We start from the raw sequence: 18,448 nt of genomic DNA on the forward strand, positions 1-18,448 counted from the left end.
TTAGTCCTGTCTCCAGGTTCCTGCCTTGACTCCCCAGTGATGAAGTATGACCTGAGAATTGTAAGATGGAGTAAACCTTGTCTTCCTCTGCTGTATTCCGGGAATTTGATGGTCTGGAGTACTGATCCCTTTAACTTCCTTCATTTCCTGTGGGCCAATTCTTTCCAGACCAGCTAATTAAATTAAGATGTGATGTGGACCCTAGCCAATGGGGGAGGGGGAAAGATGCAGTCACTGTAATGATAAATAAACAGAAAGGCAAAGTGGGCAACTTTCGGCGGCCCTACCGAGGTTTGCCACTGAGCAAACATACCGTGCACAGCAGTTAGTGCAAGAGGTTTACTGGGGGAGGGGGAGTCAAAGAGTGAGAGGCCATGTTGGAGCGGGGACATGAGAGAGGCAGGCAGACAGACAGACAGACAGAGAGACAGGGAAGAAACAAGAGGAAGAAGAGAGGCAAGAGAGAGAGACAAGAGCCAGGAGAGCGGGCTGTGCTCTGGCGGGCACTTTTAAAGGGTGCACGTGTCACAGAGCTGACGGTGGGAAGGCAGCTGGTGGCAGGTGATGACTTAGCTGCTCTGTTGGCAGAGACAGGCTGCCACAGTGAGAACCCACAGTCACCACGAGCGTCAGGATAAAAACCGAAAGCACAGAGGTGTGTTCCATCTTGGGTCAAGTTTGCCTTGCCAGACACTGCAGTTGGAGTCGTGGTCTCTTTCTTTGAGACCTCCAACTTATTTCTACCAAGGCTCCTGTCTTGAGTTCCTGCCCTGACTTCCTTCAGTGACAGACAGACTGTCACCTGGAAGTGTAAGCGGAAAGAAAAACCATTTTCTCCCTTAAGCTGCTTTTGGTCAGGATGTTTTATCGCAGCAATGAAAAAGGAACTGTACCAAGTGCAAAGCTGGTGTTTACCTTTCTGGTGTTACCTGGGAAATGGGGGGAGGGAGGTGTCTAAAGTCTCCGTGGTCTCCCCGCCGTCCAGCAGGCTCTTGTAGAACCACATATTTACCCCTTTTCTTTTAAATACTGAGTGGCCACAAGCCTAACCATGTTTCCCTGGACACTTGGGGCTTACTCACTGTCCCTCGAAGGCCCGCTTCCCTTCTGTCGACATGACCTCCATTGCCTACGGACCTCCATTGCAAACGGCATGACTTCCGGCTCTCTCTACCCCGTTCCCTCCTCCTAACAGCTGCCAAGATTTATAGCCCACACTGTTGTTTATCCCTCAAACTCAAACAAAACTGTCCTCAAGTGTCCTTCTGAGTCTGTTTTTAATTTTTTTTATATAAAGGAGACAAAGAGGCCCCCAAAGAGAACCCCCACGGTTCCCTGTTAACATCAGGGGCCTGGACAAAGGATGTGGGCAAGGGGGAGCCATGGCGGATGAGAGTGATAGCATCTGTCATAGCAGGATGAAGACCGCCTCAGAGAAGCGAGCCACAGAGAAGGCAGAGCACGTGCTGCAGGAAGCAGAGGTCCCGTCCCAGGGACAGAGGATTCTCCAGCTGGAGTGAGAAACTGCTGCTCACAGGGGCCCTGTGTCACTCCTGGCCACCCTGCCATCTCCCATCCCACTCCGGCCATTTCAGAGCATCCCCTGTCTTTCCTCAGACTCAAGCAGAATTCTTTCTGGGTCATAAATCTGTGCCTCCCTCTCCAACTGGCTAGTCCTGCTAAAGCCTTAGGCAAGGAAGCCTCTGTAGGGCATGGGGGCCTCTGTAGGGCATGGGGGCCTCTGTAGGGCATGGGGGCCTCTGTAGGGCTGGATGGCATCCTTTCACTCTTTGGGGTCTTCCACACTGGCTGAGGTTGGAGCTGGTGTTCTTTGGAGCCAACTATAGCAGAGCATGAAACCGGAGTCCAGACTCAGTTGTGGCCACAAGGCCATCCTCCTGAGCCCAGCTGTATGTACATTGCGGGCCAGTGGACACGTGCCCACCTCTCTCTACGCCTCTTAGTGGGTTTATTGAATTCTCTTGAAAGCCTTTAGTGGTGAGTGTCAATCCTCTCTCTGTTTTACAGAGAAGGAATGGAGGTGCCAGGCTGCTGACATGCTTGCAGAAGTCCACAGTCCTGAGACATGAAGCCAGGATTCAAACCCTGTCGGTTTGCAACAGCAAGGCTCTCCCATCAGACATCCTACAGCCTCTCAGAGTCTGGGCAAAACCCCTGTCCCTGAGCCTCACATCCTGTTCTTTCAGTCACGTGTTGTCCTGCCTTCTCCAAGCTAAACATTTTTCTTCTTGACCCAATCCAAGAGCCTTCCCTGCTGTATCCCCACTAAACACACACACACACACACACACACACACACACACACACACACACACACACACAGAATCCCAGGGTACTCTGTATCCTCCAGTCTGACCTCACTCCCCATGGGGCTAGGAGCATTTCCAGGCAGACCTTGGGCCTGGTCCCACCTTGGCAGCCTTAGCCTCCAGCATGTTGCAGCCAGTGCCAAGTGAGTTCAGGGTGCCAGGTTGGAGCTTGCCACCTCTGACTGGCTGTAGGCAGAGGCTTTGGGTAAATGCTGGCCTCTTGCCTTAGCTTCTCCTTCTCTGGAGCTCCAGAAATGAGATTTTTATCAGCTTGGTCCTTGTTGTTTGTCTTACGGCTGTGGCAAAATATCTAACAAAGGCAACTCAAGGAGGGAGAGTTTGTTTGGACTTAGAGTTTGAGGGTACAGTCCATCATGCCAAGAAAGGCATGGCGGCAGGGGTGTGAGGTAGCTGGTCACCTTGCATCCATAGTCAGTGTTTAAAATGGGTCTGGGGGCATCTTAGGAAAATGACCATATAAACCAAAGCACTTCAGCAAGGCAAAATATACTCCTGAGGAAGGGCACACGGCTGCATTGGAAGTCCACCTACCAGGAGTCCCGATGGGTTTGTATTCCTAATACAAAGGGGTCCTGTCCCTCACCCTGGCTGGTCTTACCCCAATCTGCTAACTTAAAAGTGGTGCACCTGATAAGCAAAGTGTGTTTTTCCAGAACAGGATGCAACTTGGAGCACATGCTTTGATCTTGGACAAATGCTAACCGGAAGAGGATTTTTTTCTTTCTTTTTTTTTGCCCGATGGTGTCTTTTACCAGTTCATGTTAGGTAATGGGCCTGGCCCTTTAAACCCAGAGGCCAAGCTCTGTCTTAGATTTGGCAGGCCCCTGCTGAGAAGATAAACCGGTAGGTGGGTCTCAGGAAGAGTGACCCCAGGACCTGAGACAACACCAAAAAGCAGATTAGGCTGACTCTGAAACCTACTTACCCTTTAAAGATAAAAAGTCTTTCATCTTTCGTTCCATTTAACCCTTTGATAGGAAAGCCAGGAGACTAGTTTCTGTTTCCCAGGTCAGGAAGCAGAGGGTGGGGTGCAAGGCTAGCCTGCTCCTTTTTATTTAGGCATGGCACGATGTCACCCACATTTGGAATGGGTCTTACTGCCTCAATTAATGTAATCTACAAACTCCTTCATAGACGTACCTGAGGTTTGTCTCCAAGGTGATTGTAGATTCTGTCAAATTGACAATATTAGCCAACACAATCCTGGTGGCTGGAAGCCCCCACTTCGCCTACAGGGGAATCCCCTGGGACCATTCCGTAGCAGATGGCTGTGTGCCCGGTGACTTGGGAGCTGCTAGTTGGGCAGTTGGGAATTTCCAGAATCCCAAGTCTGTCCTATGAGAATGTTGAGTCACTTCCCTGCTGCGGGTAATAAAAGACTAGTATTCAAACACCACTTTACCTGCCCAGGCCTGAGCAGAGCCATCTGGTAACTGCCCCTCTGGGAGAATCAACACTAAGTTTATAAACTTACCCTGTCAGTCACAGTACGCACTTCCCAAGGCAGGGAGACAGAGACTCAGGACAATAGGCTGGAGCCCGACTTCTCCCAGCCTCAGTGTCCTCGTTTGTAAGGTGGAGCAAGAACACTTTTCCTGGCAGGATGCTTTGAAAGCATGCAGGCAAGCCACCCAGGACATGCAGCTGCTGCTCAATGCTTGGGGAACCACCATCTGGCTCAGACCAACACCAGGTTCTGCTCTGTTTGCTGCATTATGTGCCAGTCACTGGTTGAGTTCTGCAAGTTAGAAAGCTTATTTATGGTAGTTGGGGTTTCCTTTTAACACAGTGATGTTTACCCCTCCACATACCCCTGACCTCCCAGGGCAGGATCTCTGACCAGAAAAGGGAAGAGATGGACAGAAAGAGGGAAAAAAAAGATATGGGTGTTTACAAAATTCAAACCTTGCCAGGCATGGTGGCACACACCTATAATTTCAGTACTTGGAACGTAGAGAGAGGAGGATCATGAGTTCTAGGCTAGGCTGGTCTACAAAGTGAGACACTGTGTCAAGAGAGATAGGCTCTCTATGAATCCAGCCTGGTCTACATAGTGAGTTCTATGCCAAGGCTACACCGTGAGACCATACCAACTCCCCCACCAAAATAAAATCCAGAGGGGAAAGGAGGGAGGAGGGGAGGGAAGGGGGGCTAGAGAGGTGGCTCAACAGTTAAGAGCAGGTGCTGCCTTTGCAGAGGACCCTAGTCCAGCTCCAAGCACCCATAACCAGGTGACTCACAATGGCCTGCAACTGCAGCTCCAGGGAAATCCTGTACCCTTGTCCTCCTGGGGCACCTGCACCCATGTACACATACACACACATGCACATAATTATTATTTTTTTTGATTTTTCGAGACAGGGTTTCTCTGTGTAGTTTTGGTGCCTGTCCTGGGTCTCGCTCTGTAGACCAGGCTGGCCTTGAACTCACAGAGATCTGCCTGGCTCTGCCTCCTGAGTGCTGGGATTAAAGGTGTGCGCCACCACCGCCCTGCTCACAAGCACATAATTAAAAATAAGAATTTTTTTTAAATCTCAGAGAGAGAGAGAGAGAGAGAGAGAGAGAGAGAGAGAGAGAGAGAGAGAGAAGAAAAGGGAAATTCAAGTCTCATTGTGGTCAAGGTCTAAAAGGAAAGTGAAAGCTGTTGGCCTCCCCCCTAGAGGGAAGGAAATAAGACAGAAGCCAGGAGCTTTGGGTAATTCACTGGGAGGAAGAATTGCATGCCCTTAAATGGAGAGAGGGAAAGGAAAACAGGCTTGTAGGTGCCAAGTCCCATCTCCCTAGCTTTTGGCAAGTGACAGCCATTTCTGCAGGTAACTGTCCTCTCCAGTTGCTGGCTGGGCTCCAGGCGCCAGGCTGGTGTCCAAATCCAAGGGGCTTCTGGAAGTAGCATGCTTGTCTTATCCATGCCAGGCAGGGGCATCCCAACTGCCTCACTGGAGCCTGCCCCGCCTGAAGTCTTGCCAGTGGACAGCCTCACACCTTGGCTGCAGACACAGTGGTTCTGGTTCTTTTGGACCCCCAACATCTCCCCAGATCCTGAGAGAAGCAATGGGCTATTCCAAAACACAAATGTTGCTTTTCAGCTTCCTTTGTTGGAAGGTCTTGCTATATCATATTACATATAGTATAATATGGTATGGTATGGTATGGTGTGGTGTGGTGTGGTGTGGTGTGGTGTGGTGTGGTGTAGTACCCAGGCAAGTCTCTAGTTTGAGGTCCTCCTGCCTTCTCAAGCATCTCTAATGCTGGGATTATGGGCCTAGTTTATTTATTTGTTTGTTTGTTTGTTTGGTCTTGCTTGGGTTTTCAGGCTCATTTTGAATTCCTGAGCTAGAGCAACTTCACCACTTCCCCCTCTGAGTAGCTGGACCCACAGACATAAATCACTACATCCAGCTAAAAGTGCTCACTAGCACCCCCCCCCCCCCACACACACACACACACACAGCCGGAAGCCCTCCCTGACCTCCAGCCTGTGTTCTGTACCCTTAATGCACCAGGCTGTTCAGTACACATGTGGCTGTTTCTGTGAAGCCCTGGCTACAGATGTTCACACCATAGCCCCCCCTCCACATGGCAGAGCCTGCTTGGACTTCCCCCACCCTGCCTGGGACCTTGTAGGAATCCTAGGAATGTTCATTACTGAGCAGATGAATACACTTCCAATTCAGACTCTTTCATGTGTGTTTGCAGCTGAGGACTGGGGCTCTGTGTTCCTTTCTTGGGATTACATCTTGGGACTGGACTCTCCTCACTTAATGTCTGGCTGTTGAGGAGGAGATCTCCTCCTTCTACCCATTCAGCTCTTTGAACACTCCCCACAGGATCAAGTCCCACTCTACGCCAGCCTGAGGACTCCTGTGTTGAGGAAAAGAGGAAATGTTTCCTCGATGGCTCAGAGCCTAAGGGTTCCTGCTCTCTTTCCCTCCCAGAGCCACAGCCCTTTGTGATGATATATTGTGTATCCTAATAAATTTGCCTGAGGATCAGAGGACAGAGTAAGCTACTAGATTAGACACAGAGGTCAGGCAGTGGTGGCACACACTTTTAATCCTATCACTCGGGAGGCAGAGATCTGTCTGGATCTCTGTGACTTCAAGGTCACACTTGGCTACATGAAATTGATCCAGTGTAGGAGAGAAACAGAGCCAGGTCTGGTGGCACACGCCTTTAATCCCAGCACTTGAGATCTCATGCCTTTGCTTGGGAAGTACACACGCCTTTAATCCCAAGAAGTAATATGGCAGGGCAGAAAAAGGTATATAAGGCATGAGGAAACAGGAACTCACTCTCTTTAGGCTGAGGATGTCTTAGAGATAAGAACTAGTGGCTGGCTGTTCTGCTTCTCTGATCTTTCAGCTTTCACCCTGACATCTGGCTCTGGGTTAAAAGACCATTTAAGATTCAAACAACAGCCCTTCTCTCCTCAGAAGTCCTGCTTAGATGGGGCTGGGCCTCAGAGAGCTGGTGATACTGGACCCCAGCTTGTTAGGTTGAGAGCGGACCCTGAAAGGCTGGGGAAGCGGCCGCCTGCTAGGGCCTCATGATACACACTCAAAGTGCAAAGGGATACGGTCTCTGTACACCCCCAGAACCCCAGCTCCCCAGAGAAGTTCATGCCCGTCTCTGCTCTCAGGCTTCTCTGCCCATCCGGGGGTCTCCTCACTCTCTGCTGTTCTTTGTCCTACCCCAGGGCTTTCGGTCACGCTGGGGCCCCACCTGGAGTACCTGCCCTTCCTCTCGGCACACACGAAGAAGGCTTCTCCTCCTCTGCCTTCTTTGCTCCTCCCTCCTCTCTGCATCCTTGGTGCTCCCCTTCGGCAGGGGGATCTAACCTCTTGTTTCCTGACATTTTCAGTGGGTGAGCCAGGTATCCCAGTACTGTCCAGGAGAAACACAGCACCTCTTCCCCAGTGGCAGCACTGAGAAGGAAGTAGAAATGAAGTACTCTAGTGTGGCTGAGTTTTAAAAAGATGTGACTGGTGGTGTCCTTGCTAGTTTTGTGTCAACTTGACACAAGCTAGAGTCATCTGAAAGGAAGGGGCCTTAATTCAGACGATTCCTCCATAAGATCCAGCTGTAGGGCATTTTCTTAATTAGTGATTGAGAGGGGAGGGCCCAGCCCATTGTCGGTGGTGCCATCCCTGGGCTGGTGGTCCTAGCTTCTGTAAGAAAGCAGACTGAGCAAGCCATGAGGAGCAAGCCAATAAGCAGCATCCCTCCATGGCCTCCACATCAGCTCCTGCCTCCAGATTCCTGTCCTGTTTGAGTTCCTGTCCTGACTTCCTTCAGTGATAAACAATGATATGGAAGTGTAAGCCAAATAAACCCTTTCCTCCCCAACTTGCTTTTGATCATGGTGTTCATCACAGCAATAGAAACTCTAACTAAGACAACTCGCATTGCACATGCTAACGAAAACAGATAACCACAGCCTTTGTGCAAGGGAAGGCCTAAGAATAGACTGAGCAGAACTAAGGACAGTGGAGGGCATAGGGATAGGAGCAACGATTCCTTCCTGCAGAAAGACTACACTTCCCAGCTTCCCTTGCAGACGACGGAAGTCAGTTCCGCCCCTGAAAGGGGCGGCATCCCATCTTCTGTAGGTGTTTTAGCGATGTGCTCATGTGGGTGACAAGAATGCCCCCTCCCCGGGAATAAACACGGTCCTGCCTAAGGTCAGACCAAGCCTTTTGTGCCGACTTCAGTCTCTGCATAGCTACTTTTAAGTAATCTAACGGTGGAGGTGGCGGGGATGTGGTGGCAGGGAATGGGAGACTCATTTCCATGTAATGTAGTAGTGTTTGTTCTGTTCAGTGGTTTTAGCCCAGCAAGCAAGCACCAAGGCGAATGAATGCCCAGATGTTCTAGACTTAGACATGTCCCCAGGCCACATGCTAAGGACACAGCCTCCCGAGAAAGATCTGACGTAGCAAGAAGAGCAGGGGAACTCATTAGCGGGGCTAGAAAGGTGGCTCCGTGGGTCCCCGCTCTTTCAGAGGAGCAAGTTCCTTCCCAGCACCCACACTGGATCCCCGCACTCCAGGGGATCCAGCGCCCTCTTCCGGCTGCTGTGGGCACTGCACATATGTAGCATACCATCACACACACACACACACACACACACACACACACACACACACACACACACACACAAATAAAATTTTAAATCTGTTAGACCAGAGAGGCAGAGTGCATGAGCTTTCAAGAGAGTCTCAGGGAAAAACAAAACAGTACTCACAAACAACATGCGAGTTTTTAATAATCCTTGAACATGTATAAATAAATAAACCAAATCGATATAAACAGGAAGGCTGGAGGTGCCCAGCCCAGACAGAGGAAGGACTGGTGTGCCAATGGAGAGGGTTGGGCAACAGGGCTCAGCATTAAAGGTTCTAAGGGAAGGAAAACGCCAGGATGCCTCAGCAGAGGGGCCTCCAACTTCCTGGGCTGCACCCATCCATTTGTCTGTCTGTCTGTCTATCCATTTGTCCACCCACCTGCCCATTCATCTATCATCTACCCATCTGTCCATCCACAATTTATTTGTCTCTACTTACCAAGCCTCTAGACCAGCCCATGACCAGGGAAAGAGCCCATGGCGAGGTCCCCGGCTTCCCATAGCTGAGCCTGGCGGGAAAGAAACATAATCAACAAACAAATTAGATCTGGGTCAGGAAGGCTGGACAGTGAAAGAGAAGAGAGTGGAACCACATTAGCCAGGGCACAACAAAGACACATTTGAACTGCCATGGGAAAGATGAAATTCAGAACCTGTCCTGTGTGATCTGGGAAAAGATGGCTCCGGACAGACCACAAGGAGCAAACATACTCTGTGTGTGAGAGATCAGAAAAGAGGGAATCCAGTGAGTATGGAGACCCATGCCTACGACTTGGGAGACTGAGGCAAGAGGCTCATGAGTTGATTTCCCGGCTTGGCTAAAGAGTGAGATTCTGTCCCAAACATCAACAAAGAGGTGGTGGCGTAGCGGGGACTAGGGATGTAATTCAGTGGCAGAGTGTTTACCTAGCACGACCAAGGCCCTGGTTTGATCCTCAACACCAAGGAGGAAGGGAGGGAGGGATGAGAAAGGCGAAGGTAGGAAATGGGGAAGGGGGGGGAAAGAAGGGAGGAAGGGAGCAAGAAGAGGAGAGGAAGAGAAGGAGATGGGAAACAGAGGGAGGGGAGGGGGAAGGGGAAGGACTTAGAGATGAGAAGGAGGTGGGAGAGATGCTGGACAGGTTTCAGGGTGAGGCAGGACAGCCTGGGGTTCGGTGGGTGGCCTGCAGAAAGCCTCTCTGCGAAGTCAGATTGGCATTCAGAACCTTCCTCCACAGTATTCACGGTGGAGAAACGCAGCCTTGCTTGCGATGCTGGGTCCCCCTTACCGGCAGCACTATGTGGCAGGCCACCCGGTGCCCAGCTTGTCCTAACTGACCCGCAGATTCTATTGCAGAACCCACCTTCGAAGGTGGGTAAGCTGTAGCCGAGTCAATTCCCCCTAAGATCACAGAGCTGTCGGAGAGCAGAGGTGTGGACCCAGTGTCCCCAGCCCACGTGCTCTCTTAGTCCTGGCGCTTCCGGCTAAAACTGGCCCCATGCGCCACAGAATAGCAACCAGGAGAGTCTCCACTGTTCCTGGGCATCTTTCTAGGGTGATCAAAGGCTTTCAGGCCATGCTAAGCATTCCAGAGAACTTGAAAGTAAACGTCTGGCTTTGATACCGTTCTGGTCACACAGACACACTCGAGGTCCATGTGACCTATTCAAAGTGAGAAACTGGGTCACGGAGGGTGGGTTGGGTGGGGGCTAACCGTGGAGGTCTTTGATGGATCTCACCTCTTGCCGTAAAGACTCTGCCTACCTCATCCACTTCATTGTCAGACTTCCTGCCCTTGGAATGTCCTGCTTCCCACAGGGGCTGAGATGCCAGACCAGGGCCTTGGCACAAGTTCATCCCTGGCGCCTGATGGCGTCTGCCCTCCTCCTTCAGCCAAGGAAAGCAGAGCCTGGAACACAAAAGCTTGGCTACACCACTTGCATGGTCATGCTGGGAAAAACCTACCCATTCTTTTAGTCTCCTCCAATAAAGAAAACAGTGCTAAAAACAGCCCTTCCGGGTCCAACCTGCACCTGACTCGGCAAACTCACAGCTTGAATTTCTCCTCTTCCTCCTAAGGAGGCAACGGGGAGAGACCAAGATGAGGCAGAGTAGGGGCTGGAGAGATGGCTCTTCCAGAGGACTTGGGTTCAACTCCCAGCACCCACCCACATGGCAGCTAATGTCTGTAACTCCAAGATCTGACACCCTCACACAGACATACATGCACATACAATAATAATGAATAAATACAATAAAAATGAACAGCTTATTTTAAAAAGAAAAAGATAAGGCAGAGTCAAGAGGTACAATAGGGCTGGAAGGTAAACCCCCAAGGATCTGCCTTGGAAGTTCATGCCAGCGCTGGGGTAGGAGGATTGCCATGAACTGGGGGCCAGAAAGGCCGTGGGATCTCCTGGACACGTGAGTGTTGGGAACCGAACTCAGGTACTCTTCTGCACTGAGCCATCTCTCCAGCCCCAACCCCCCAAGGAGGGAGCTTTGATGCAGATAAATGAGGTGCATTTATTAGCTGTCTGACTATCAGTGAGTTACTTGCTTCTCTGGTAATAGGAATCATTGTGGTGCTGTTAGGACGGAGAAGTCCACAGTGGAGGAGAAGAAGGCATTTGCCAAAATTTGGCTTCCTGCCACCCTTTCCCCTGGAAGAGGGTGTGACAAGAGCCAATGTCACAGGAATGCTGAAAGTCCACCCCTCAGGCCCTTGCTGGACGATCACCAGGTTTCCCCATGTGACCACTCAACTCCACTGGTGACCAGAGCCCAGCACCTCAGGAGCCACACGGGGGACTTCCCTTGCTGCGGGTGGACTTTCCAGTCAGCCCCGGGGACTTTCCTCTTCCAAGCCGGACAAGTGCCTGACCAGGAGGGAGAGGTGAGGACTGTCCCTCTTCAGACTGTTGTGGCTATTTGGGGTGCTGGCTAGAGGAAGGAAGACATTGTGCTTTGGGGATTTCAGGTTGGAATGGGGCTGTGAGAAGCCTCCTCTGGACCAGAAAGTGGTCACCTAAAAGGAAGCAGGGGTCGCAGTGGGAGATGTGGCTGAACCTGACAAGTGTCCATCCCTACAGGCCAGGAAGGTGGCTGCAGCTGGCCACCTTGTGCTCTGGACCTGCCTGCTCTGTCTGAAGTGATGTGCACTCAGGTAAGCTGGGGATACTGAAGATGAGGTGACCCCAGGAGTACTGGACCCCAGCACCAAGGGAGACCTTGAGCAATGTGGCTGAAAGTGCAACTTCAATATCTGCCTGCAAGCATCTGCCTCAAAGTGGAGTGAGAACTCAGGTCCCTCTGTGATCTTCATGACTTCCTGGGGCAGCTCTGTATCCTGACATCCTCCACACAGGCCAGGCAGCCTCTCTCTGTATCCTGACATCCTCCACACAGACCAGGCAGCCTCTCTCTGTATCCTGACATGCTCCACACAGACCAGGCAGCCTCTCTCTGTATCCTGACATCCTCCACACAGGCCAGGCAGCCTCTCTCTGTATCCTGACATCCTCCACACAGGCCAGGCAGCCTCTCTCTGTATCCTGACATGCTCCACAGGCCAGGCAGCCTCTCTCTGTATCCCGACATCCTCCACAGGTCAGCCATCCTCCAGCCTGTCTGACCTTCCCAGCCAACTTTCTCTGATTTCTCCAATGGTCACCTATTTCCCATGGACAACTAAAGGGATCATTTAAAGGGCCCTCAGGACCCACCACACCCCACTGAAAGCACTCTGGTGATCACATTACAGATGATAGAAAGCTAAAGTCCTTTCCCTAAGACCCAGCCTAGTGTAACACAAACCTAAGCCTCCTCCACCCTAATTCCAGTGTCGAGCAGACCTTGACATACCACCCCTCCTCCTCAAGAGACCATGCTTGTCTTTGCCTGAGAACCATTACATTCACTGTCTCCCATCTAGAGTGTTATCACCCTCCTCACCAACACTGACTTTGTGTCTTTCCTTTTGAACTCACTGAAACCTTACCAGGCCTTTACTACCCACTATTTGTAAAAGCCCCTAACCATACTTAATCACTGTTTTTGTTTGTTTTTGGTTTGATGCAGGGTCTCATTGGATAGCCTTGGATAGCCTGGAACTCACTATGTAGATCAGAACTCACACAGAGACCAACCGGCCTCTGTCTCTTGAGTGGTGGGGTTAAAGGTGTGCATCCCCAGGTGTGGCTCCCAATCACTTGCTTGACTGTCAAATTTTACTTATTGTTATTATTATTGTGGGGAGTAGCTGTATGCCATGATGTGTGTGGTCCCTGTACGTGGATATCACAGTGGCTGTGCATGCTTGTAATCTCTGCCCTGGGGATGTGGAGACAGGAGGACCCATGGGGGTGTCACTGGTCAGCCAGTATAGCACAACTGGCAAACCTCACATCCTAGTGAAAGACCCTGTCTCAAAACACAGATGGCCAGGGCTTGAGAGCACCGGCCCCTGAGCTCATCCTCTGGCTGCCATGATTGTGTACACATGTACACCCCACAAACATACTCACATAGGAAACAGAAATGATTAAATAAATAATTTATTTTGTGTGTGTGTGTGGCACAGCTCAGGTAGGGTACTTGCCCAGTGTGTCAAGGCCCTGGGCCCCATCCCCAGCACAATAACTAACCGACTTTCTAACTACCTTATTGATCAGTGTGGGAACCACTGCCGTGTTAACGTTTACAGGAGAACTGGAAGACATGCATGCTGCCAATTGAGAACGCTGGCATGAATGTATGAGTGGGTAGGAATCTGCTTAGTGCCCACAGAACAATAGCCAGTTGCATTCCACACTGACGAAAAAGGCATGAAAGGCAGAGGTCCTTTACGCTGTCAGCCACCGAAGCAGGGCCTGGTGGCGCACACCCCTAGTGATGACTGCCTTTGGTTGTCAACCTGATACGTCTGGGAAGAGGGAACCTCAATAGAAGGATTACCGCCATTACATAACAATTATTATTATTATTGGTGTGTGTGTGTGAGTGTGTGTGTGTGTGTAAGGACAGATTAAAGGGGTTGGTTCTTTCCTTCCACCTTTACACGGGTTCCAGGAACTGAAATCAGTAGAGTTGGCCTGGCACTAATTTGATGAGTGAAGGCCCAGCCTGCTGTGGGCAGTACCATTCCTAGGTGGGTAGGCCTGAACTGTATCAGAGAGGCAGCTGATCCAGAAGCTGGGAGCCAGCCAGCGAGCCCTCCCTCTGTGGTTTCTGCTTCAAGCTCCTACTCTGGCTTCCCTCAATGATGGACAATGTAGATGAAAGAAACCCTTTTCTCCCCAAGTTACTTTTGATCATGGTTGTACACCATAGCTACAGAAGAGCAAATTAGAACACCTGCTATCCCAGCACTTGGGGGACAGAGAATTCTGAGTCTCAAGGCCAGCCTAAGTTACATAGGGAGACCCTGTCTATAAACAAACAAACAAACAAACAAACAAATAAATAAATAGTCAAAGGGGCCAATGAGATGGCTCACTTGGTAGAGATGCTTGCTGGGTAAGCCTGGTGGCCTGGGTTTGAGCCCATGTGAAGGAGAGAGCCAGCTCCACAAAGGTTGTGTTCTTACCTCTGCACACACAAGCACACATACAGAAAAAAAAGGAATGAATAAATTTATTTAAAACAAACAAATGGAGAAGTTAGCTGCATGGGTACGCCCGACACTGTACATCTTTTCTCCCGCTTCAGACTCGCAAACACCCTCTTCTGTTCTTGAGTTTATCTACACCTTGCTCCGACGAAGCAGGCTTGAGGGAGGGCCTTCAGTTCCGCTCACAGCATCCGGAAGAATCCCGCACACATCAAGAGCTCAAGGTTTGCTAGCCTGGTTTGGTTACACTGTCGGGGCAATCTGCATTTCAGGAAAGGCCACTGCAAACCGATCCTGGCGGGACTTGGGGGACGGGGAAAAGGAAGTGGGAGTCTGGTCGCATCTGGAATAGTAACCAGGGTCTCTGTTTACGCACCCAGATTATATCCCAAGCCCTGGGGTTCCTGAGGCAGGGATGGGCGAAACTGTCTTCTTCCTCAGGCCTCTCTACACAATCTCAGGCAAATGTGAGGACTCCAAGGGACCAATAGAACCTTAGCGATCACGTCTTCCGGGCTTGACCCCTGGACTTCTCAAAGAACTCATTTCAGATCCTCTTCCAGACTCTCAGCACAGAGAGGGCAAGCGCCGGCCATCGTCACACAGCAAATCAGTGGCAGGCCTCCGGTCTCCTGCCTGTGCATCTGGGGCCTCGGAGGAGCCTAGGACTCCAGACATGAGGTCCCAGGAGGAGGAAAGGCACCCTCGGGGCTGAGATTTTCTGGTGCCTGTGAGCAAGTCTGAGGTTTGGGAAGAAGGGACAAGAAGGAACAGAAGAGGGTGCTACGCGGGGGCGGAGAGGGGCGATGAGTCACGGAATGACCGGACGCGAGATGCCGTGGGGGTAGGGGGAAGGCCTGTCCTGCACGCCTACTGTGTTCCAGGCTCTGCGTGGGTCCTGGGGACACGGCCAGAGCCCGGATCCGACCGTGCCGCAGAAAGCTTCATCTAAGCCAGGGTCTGAAACAAACCAGTAACCGTGCAAATGGGAAGCTGCGGTTTTGACCACTGTTGGGCAACAGGGCCGGGGCTTTAGGACGTCACCGGGTCTGGGAAGCAGAGGCGAAGCACTGTTAGCTGTCACTGGTATACGGACCTGATTGCCACGTGCCAAAGAGACACGGGGGTGGGGGGGGGGGGAAGGGGAGGGTAGGCAAGTCGCTGGCAGATCCGCAGGAAACCAAGCTCATCTGCATTCATCTGAATGAACGGCCGGGGTCTAGCGCCTTTCACATTTTCCAGCGGGACGCGAGCGCCCTCTTCTGTCCACTGTGCCGCACTGCAAGGGCACTTGCTCCGCCCCATAGGGAGGACCAAGCATCGGCTGACACTAGGCACGCATGCGCACACAGAGAATCTTACAAAGAGATTTGACTAGGAGGACTTCCTCCAGTTGTCAGGATGGCCGAGCGGTCTAAGGCGCTGCGTTCAGGTCGCAGTCTCCCCTGGAGGCGTGGGTTCGAATCCCACTTCTGACAAATTGCTGTTTTCTTGCTCACGGTTCATTGCAAATAAGCTAAGGCGGTAGCCGCTGACGAACTTTTCATAATATTCTCGTCTCCGTCTTTTTAAATGCCATCGTCTGCTTTTTAAAACCATCTCTTCCTAATATGTATTTCTTTGAAACTGAAAAACGAATGCAGGAGAGAGAGGGAAAAATATTGATAATTCCTACCCTGGCCCGACCAGTGGAAATCCCGTTTTCAAATTTGTTTTCGAGTTTCAGAGAGGATTATAGGCAAAAAGAAAACATAGATATTGTCAGAAGTGGGATTCGAACCCACGCCTCCAGGGGAGACTGCGACCTGAACGCAGCGCCTTAGACCGCTCGGCCATCCTGACATGCCCTGCTGGGGCTTTCATGTACACTTTAGTTGTTGGCACTCTGTGACACTACTCTGCCCCTCTACATCCCTCGTGCTCACATCCACGCTGTGGTCCTCATCCGCAGCCAGCGTCCCTCCGGCTCTGGGTGACTTCTACAGTCCCACCGGCAGTAGCAGGGCGCGGTGACCCTCACCTGTAATTCTAGCACGCAGTGAGCTAACGCAGGAGAATCGCCTCGAGTTCCACACCAGCCTGGGCTACGGAGTAGACTCCGTCTCAAAAAACCAAAAAACTAAATAAACAACAACAGCAACACACACACACACACACACACACACACACACACACACACACACACACACACACACACACGGTTGCCAAGACTCTCCCTCTTCAACTGACGTGTGGTTGTTTTCACTGGAAACAACACGGAAAACCCGTTTCTCTTACACTCTATAGAGAAGAACTACAGACGTAAACACCAGGACGAGCTACCGTGGCTGAATTCCAGACGACACCTGGCCGCGGGCCACAGGGTGCGGCCGCTGCTCAGCAGGGCGGCGGGGCTGAGGGTGGCCGGCAGCGGGGGATGCTTCTGAGCAATTGGAGAACTTAAGAGAACTGTCATCTGCCCTCAAACCCTCCGAGACCAAAGCAGTGAAGGTGTCCTCAGTCCTTCCTGCTCATCGACCTGGGGCCCCGACCTGCGGATGCACGGTCTGGAAGAGAGTTTGAGGGTCAACAGGGCATCTGAGTAGACGGCCCGGTGGCCAGCCGCATTCACGACCAAGCTGGACAGTCACCCAGCGGAGGTGTTACTGCTGCTGTAACAAATTACTACAAACCCAGCAGTCGGAAACGACACGGTTTGCTTGCTCGTTTGTGTAGCTGGTTGGTTGGTTGCCTTTTGACCAGGATCTTGCTCCCTAGCTTGGATTAGCCTGGACCTACCTCACTACCCTCCTGCCTCAGACCTCTGAATGCTGCGACTATAAACAGGCACATAAGCCACCAAGCCTGGGTTAGTCTTAATTTTTTTCAAGGAAACATCACCACCGTCACCTCCTCGCTGTTTCCCACCACCAGTGAACAAGAACTCCTACTTCATATTCTTCCGACTTTGGTGTTTGTAGATATTTGTTATTTTGTTTTTGATTCTGTTGTTGTTGTTGTGTGTGTGTGTGTGATTTTTTTGTTTCTTCGTGTTTTTTTTAAACAAGGTCTCACATAGCCCAGGATGACCTCAACATCAATATGTAGTCGATGATGACCTTGAATTCCTGATCCTTGAATTTCTGATCCTCCTGCCTCCACCCACTGAGGGAACTGAAGATGTGCCCCGGCACTAGGGCTGCATGCCTGCTAGGCAAACATTTCATCAACTTGGCTGCATCCTTCTCCTGTGAATACATTATTGTTTTTTTCTATTTTTAGTTGTAAATGGATGTTCATGTTTAAAATATTCAAGCTGTGATGGTGCATGTCATCCTTGCACTTGGGATACTGAAGCAGAAGGATTGAAATTTCTAGGCCATCCTGGGCTACATAAGGAAACCTTGTCTCCCCCCAAAAAAGTAACCTGAATTGTTTCTCAATTTAAAATGTCAAGCAATAGGGCAGCTGTGATGGTACATACCCATAATTCTAGCCGTGGAGAGGTGAAGAAAGGAGGATCCCGAGTTCAAGGTTATCCTCAGTTACATAGTGAGTTTAAGGTTAACCTGGACCTTGTCTTTAAAAAAAAAAAAAAAAATCTTGGCACCAGCCTGGCAGTCAGTGCCAGCCTGTGGCAGGGTGAGGAAAAGACTAGCCAGCCACCCAACGGGCTCTCATGCCAGCAAAGGGAGTGAAGCGCCTCTGTATTTCCAAACTTTACTTTTACAGAGGGGCTGCGGGGAGACATCGAGACAGGGTTTCTCTGCGTAGCTTTGGAGCCTTTTCTGGATCTCGCTCTGTAGACCAGGCTGGCCTCGAACTCACAGAGATCCGCCTGCCTCTGCCTCCCGAGTGCTGGGATTAATGGCGTGCGCCACCACTGCCAGACTCGGGAGCTGAGTTTTAATACCCAGAGCCTGTGTAAAGCTGAGTTCAGTCGCGATCCCAGTGTACCTGCAGTGAGCTGGGAGGAGAGACAGGAGAATTCCTAGACGCTTTGGGGCCAGCTAGCCTAGACCACTCAGCAGCCTCAGAACCTTAAGGTGGAAGGCTAGACCAAACACCAGAGGCTCTCCTCTGGCCTCCACACACGTGCTGTGCCATGTGATCGATCGTGAACACACACACACACACACACACACACGCACGCACGCGCGCGCACGCACGCACGCACGCACGCAAACACAAGCAGCTAAGAGCACTGGTTGCTCTTACAGAGAATCCGGGTTTGAGTCCCAGGATTCTCAGGCCAGCTCACAACCGTCTGGAATTCTAGTTCCTGGGGATCCAGTGCCCTCATCTGGCCGCCTCAGGCACTACATGGATGTGGCACACAGACTTACTCTCGGGCAAAACACACACACACACACACACACACAGAAAATAAATAATAATGATTA

At 51.1% G+C, this 18,448-nt stretch overlaps 2 non-coding genes across 2 annotated transcripts; one reads left to right on the plus strand and one right to left on the minus strand.

Annotated features, from left to right (window-relative positions):
- The first annotated feature begins 15,461 nt into the window (after positions 1-15,461).
- Positions 15,462-15,544, plus strand: Trnal-cag (transfer RNA leucine (anticodon CAG)). The gene has a single exon. It is a non-coding gene; the product is annotated as a tRNA-Leu (tRNA).
- Positions 15,545-15,825: 281 nt separating this feature from the next.
- On the minus strand, positions 15,826-15,908 carry Trnal-cag (transfer RNA leucine (anticodon CAG)). The gene has a single exon. It is a non-coding gene; the product is annotated as a tRNA-Leu (tRNA).
- Between the last annotated feature and the right edge of the window lie 2,540 nt (positions 15,909-18,448).

Source organism: Peromyscus californicus, unplaced genomic scaffold (assembly GCF_007827085.1).
Source record: "Peromyscus californicus insignis strain IS unplaced genomic scaffold, ASM782708v3 Scaffold_8__1_contigs__length_139910024, whole genome shotgun sequence".
NCBI classification, from domain to species: domain Eukaryota; kingdom Metazoa; phylum Chordata; class Mammalia; order Rodentia; family Cricetidae; genus Peromyscus; species Peromyscus californicus.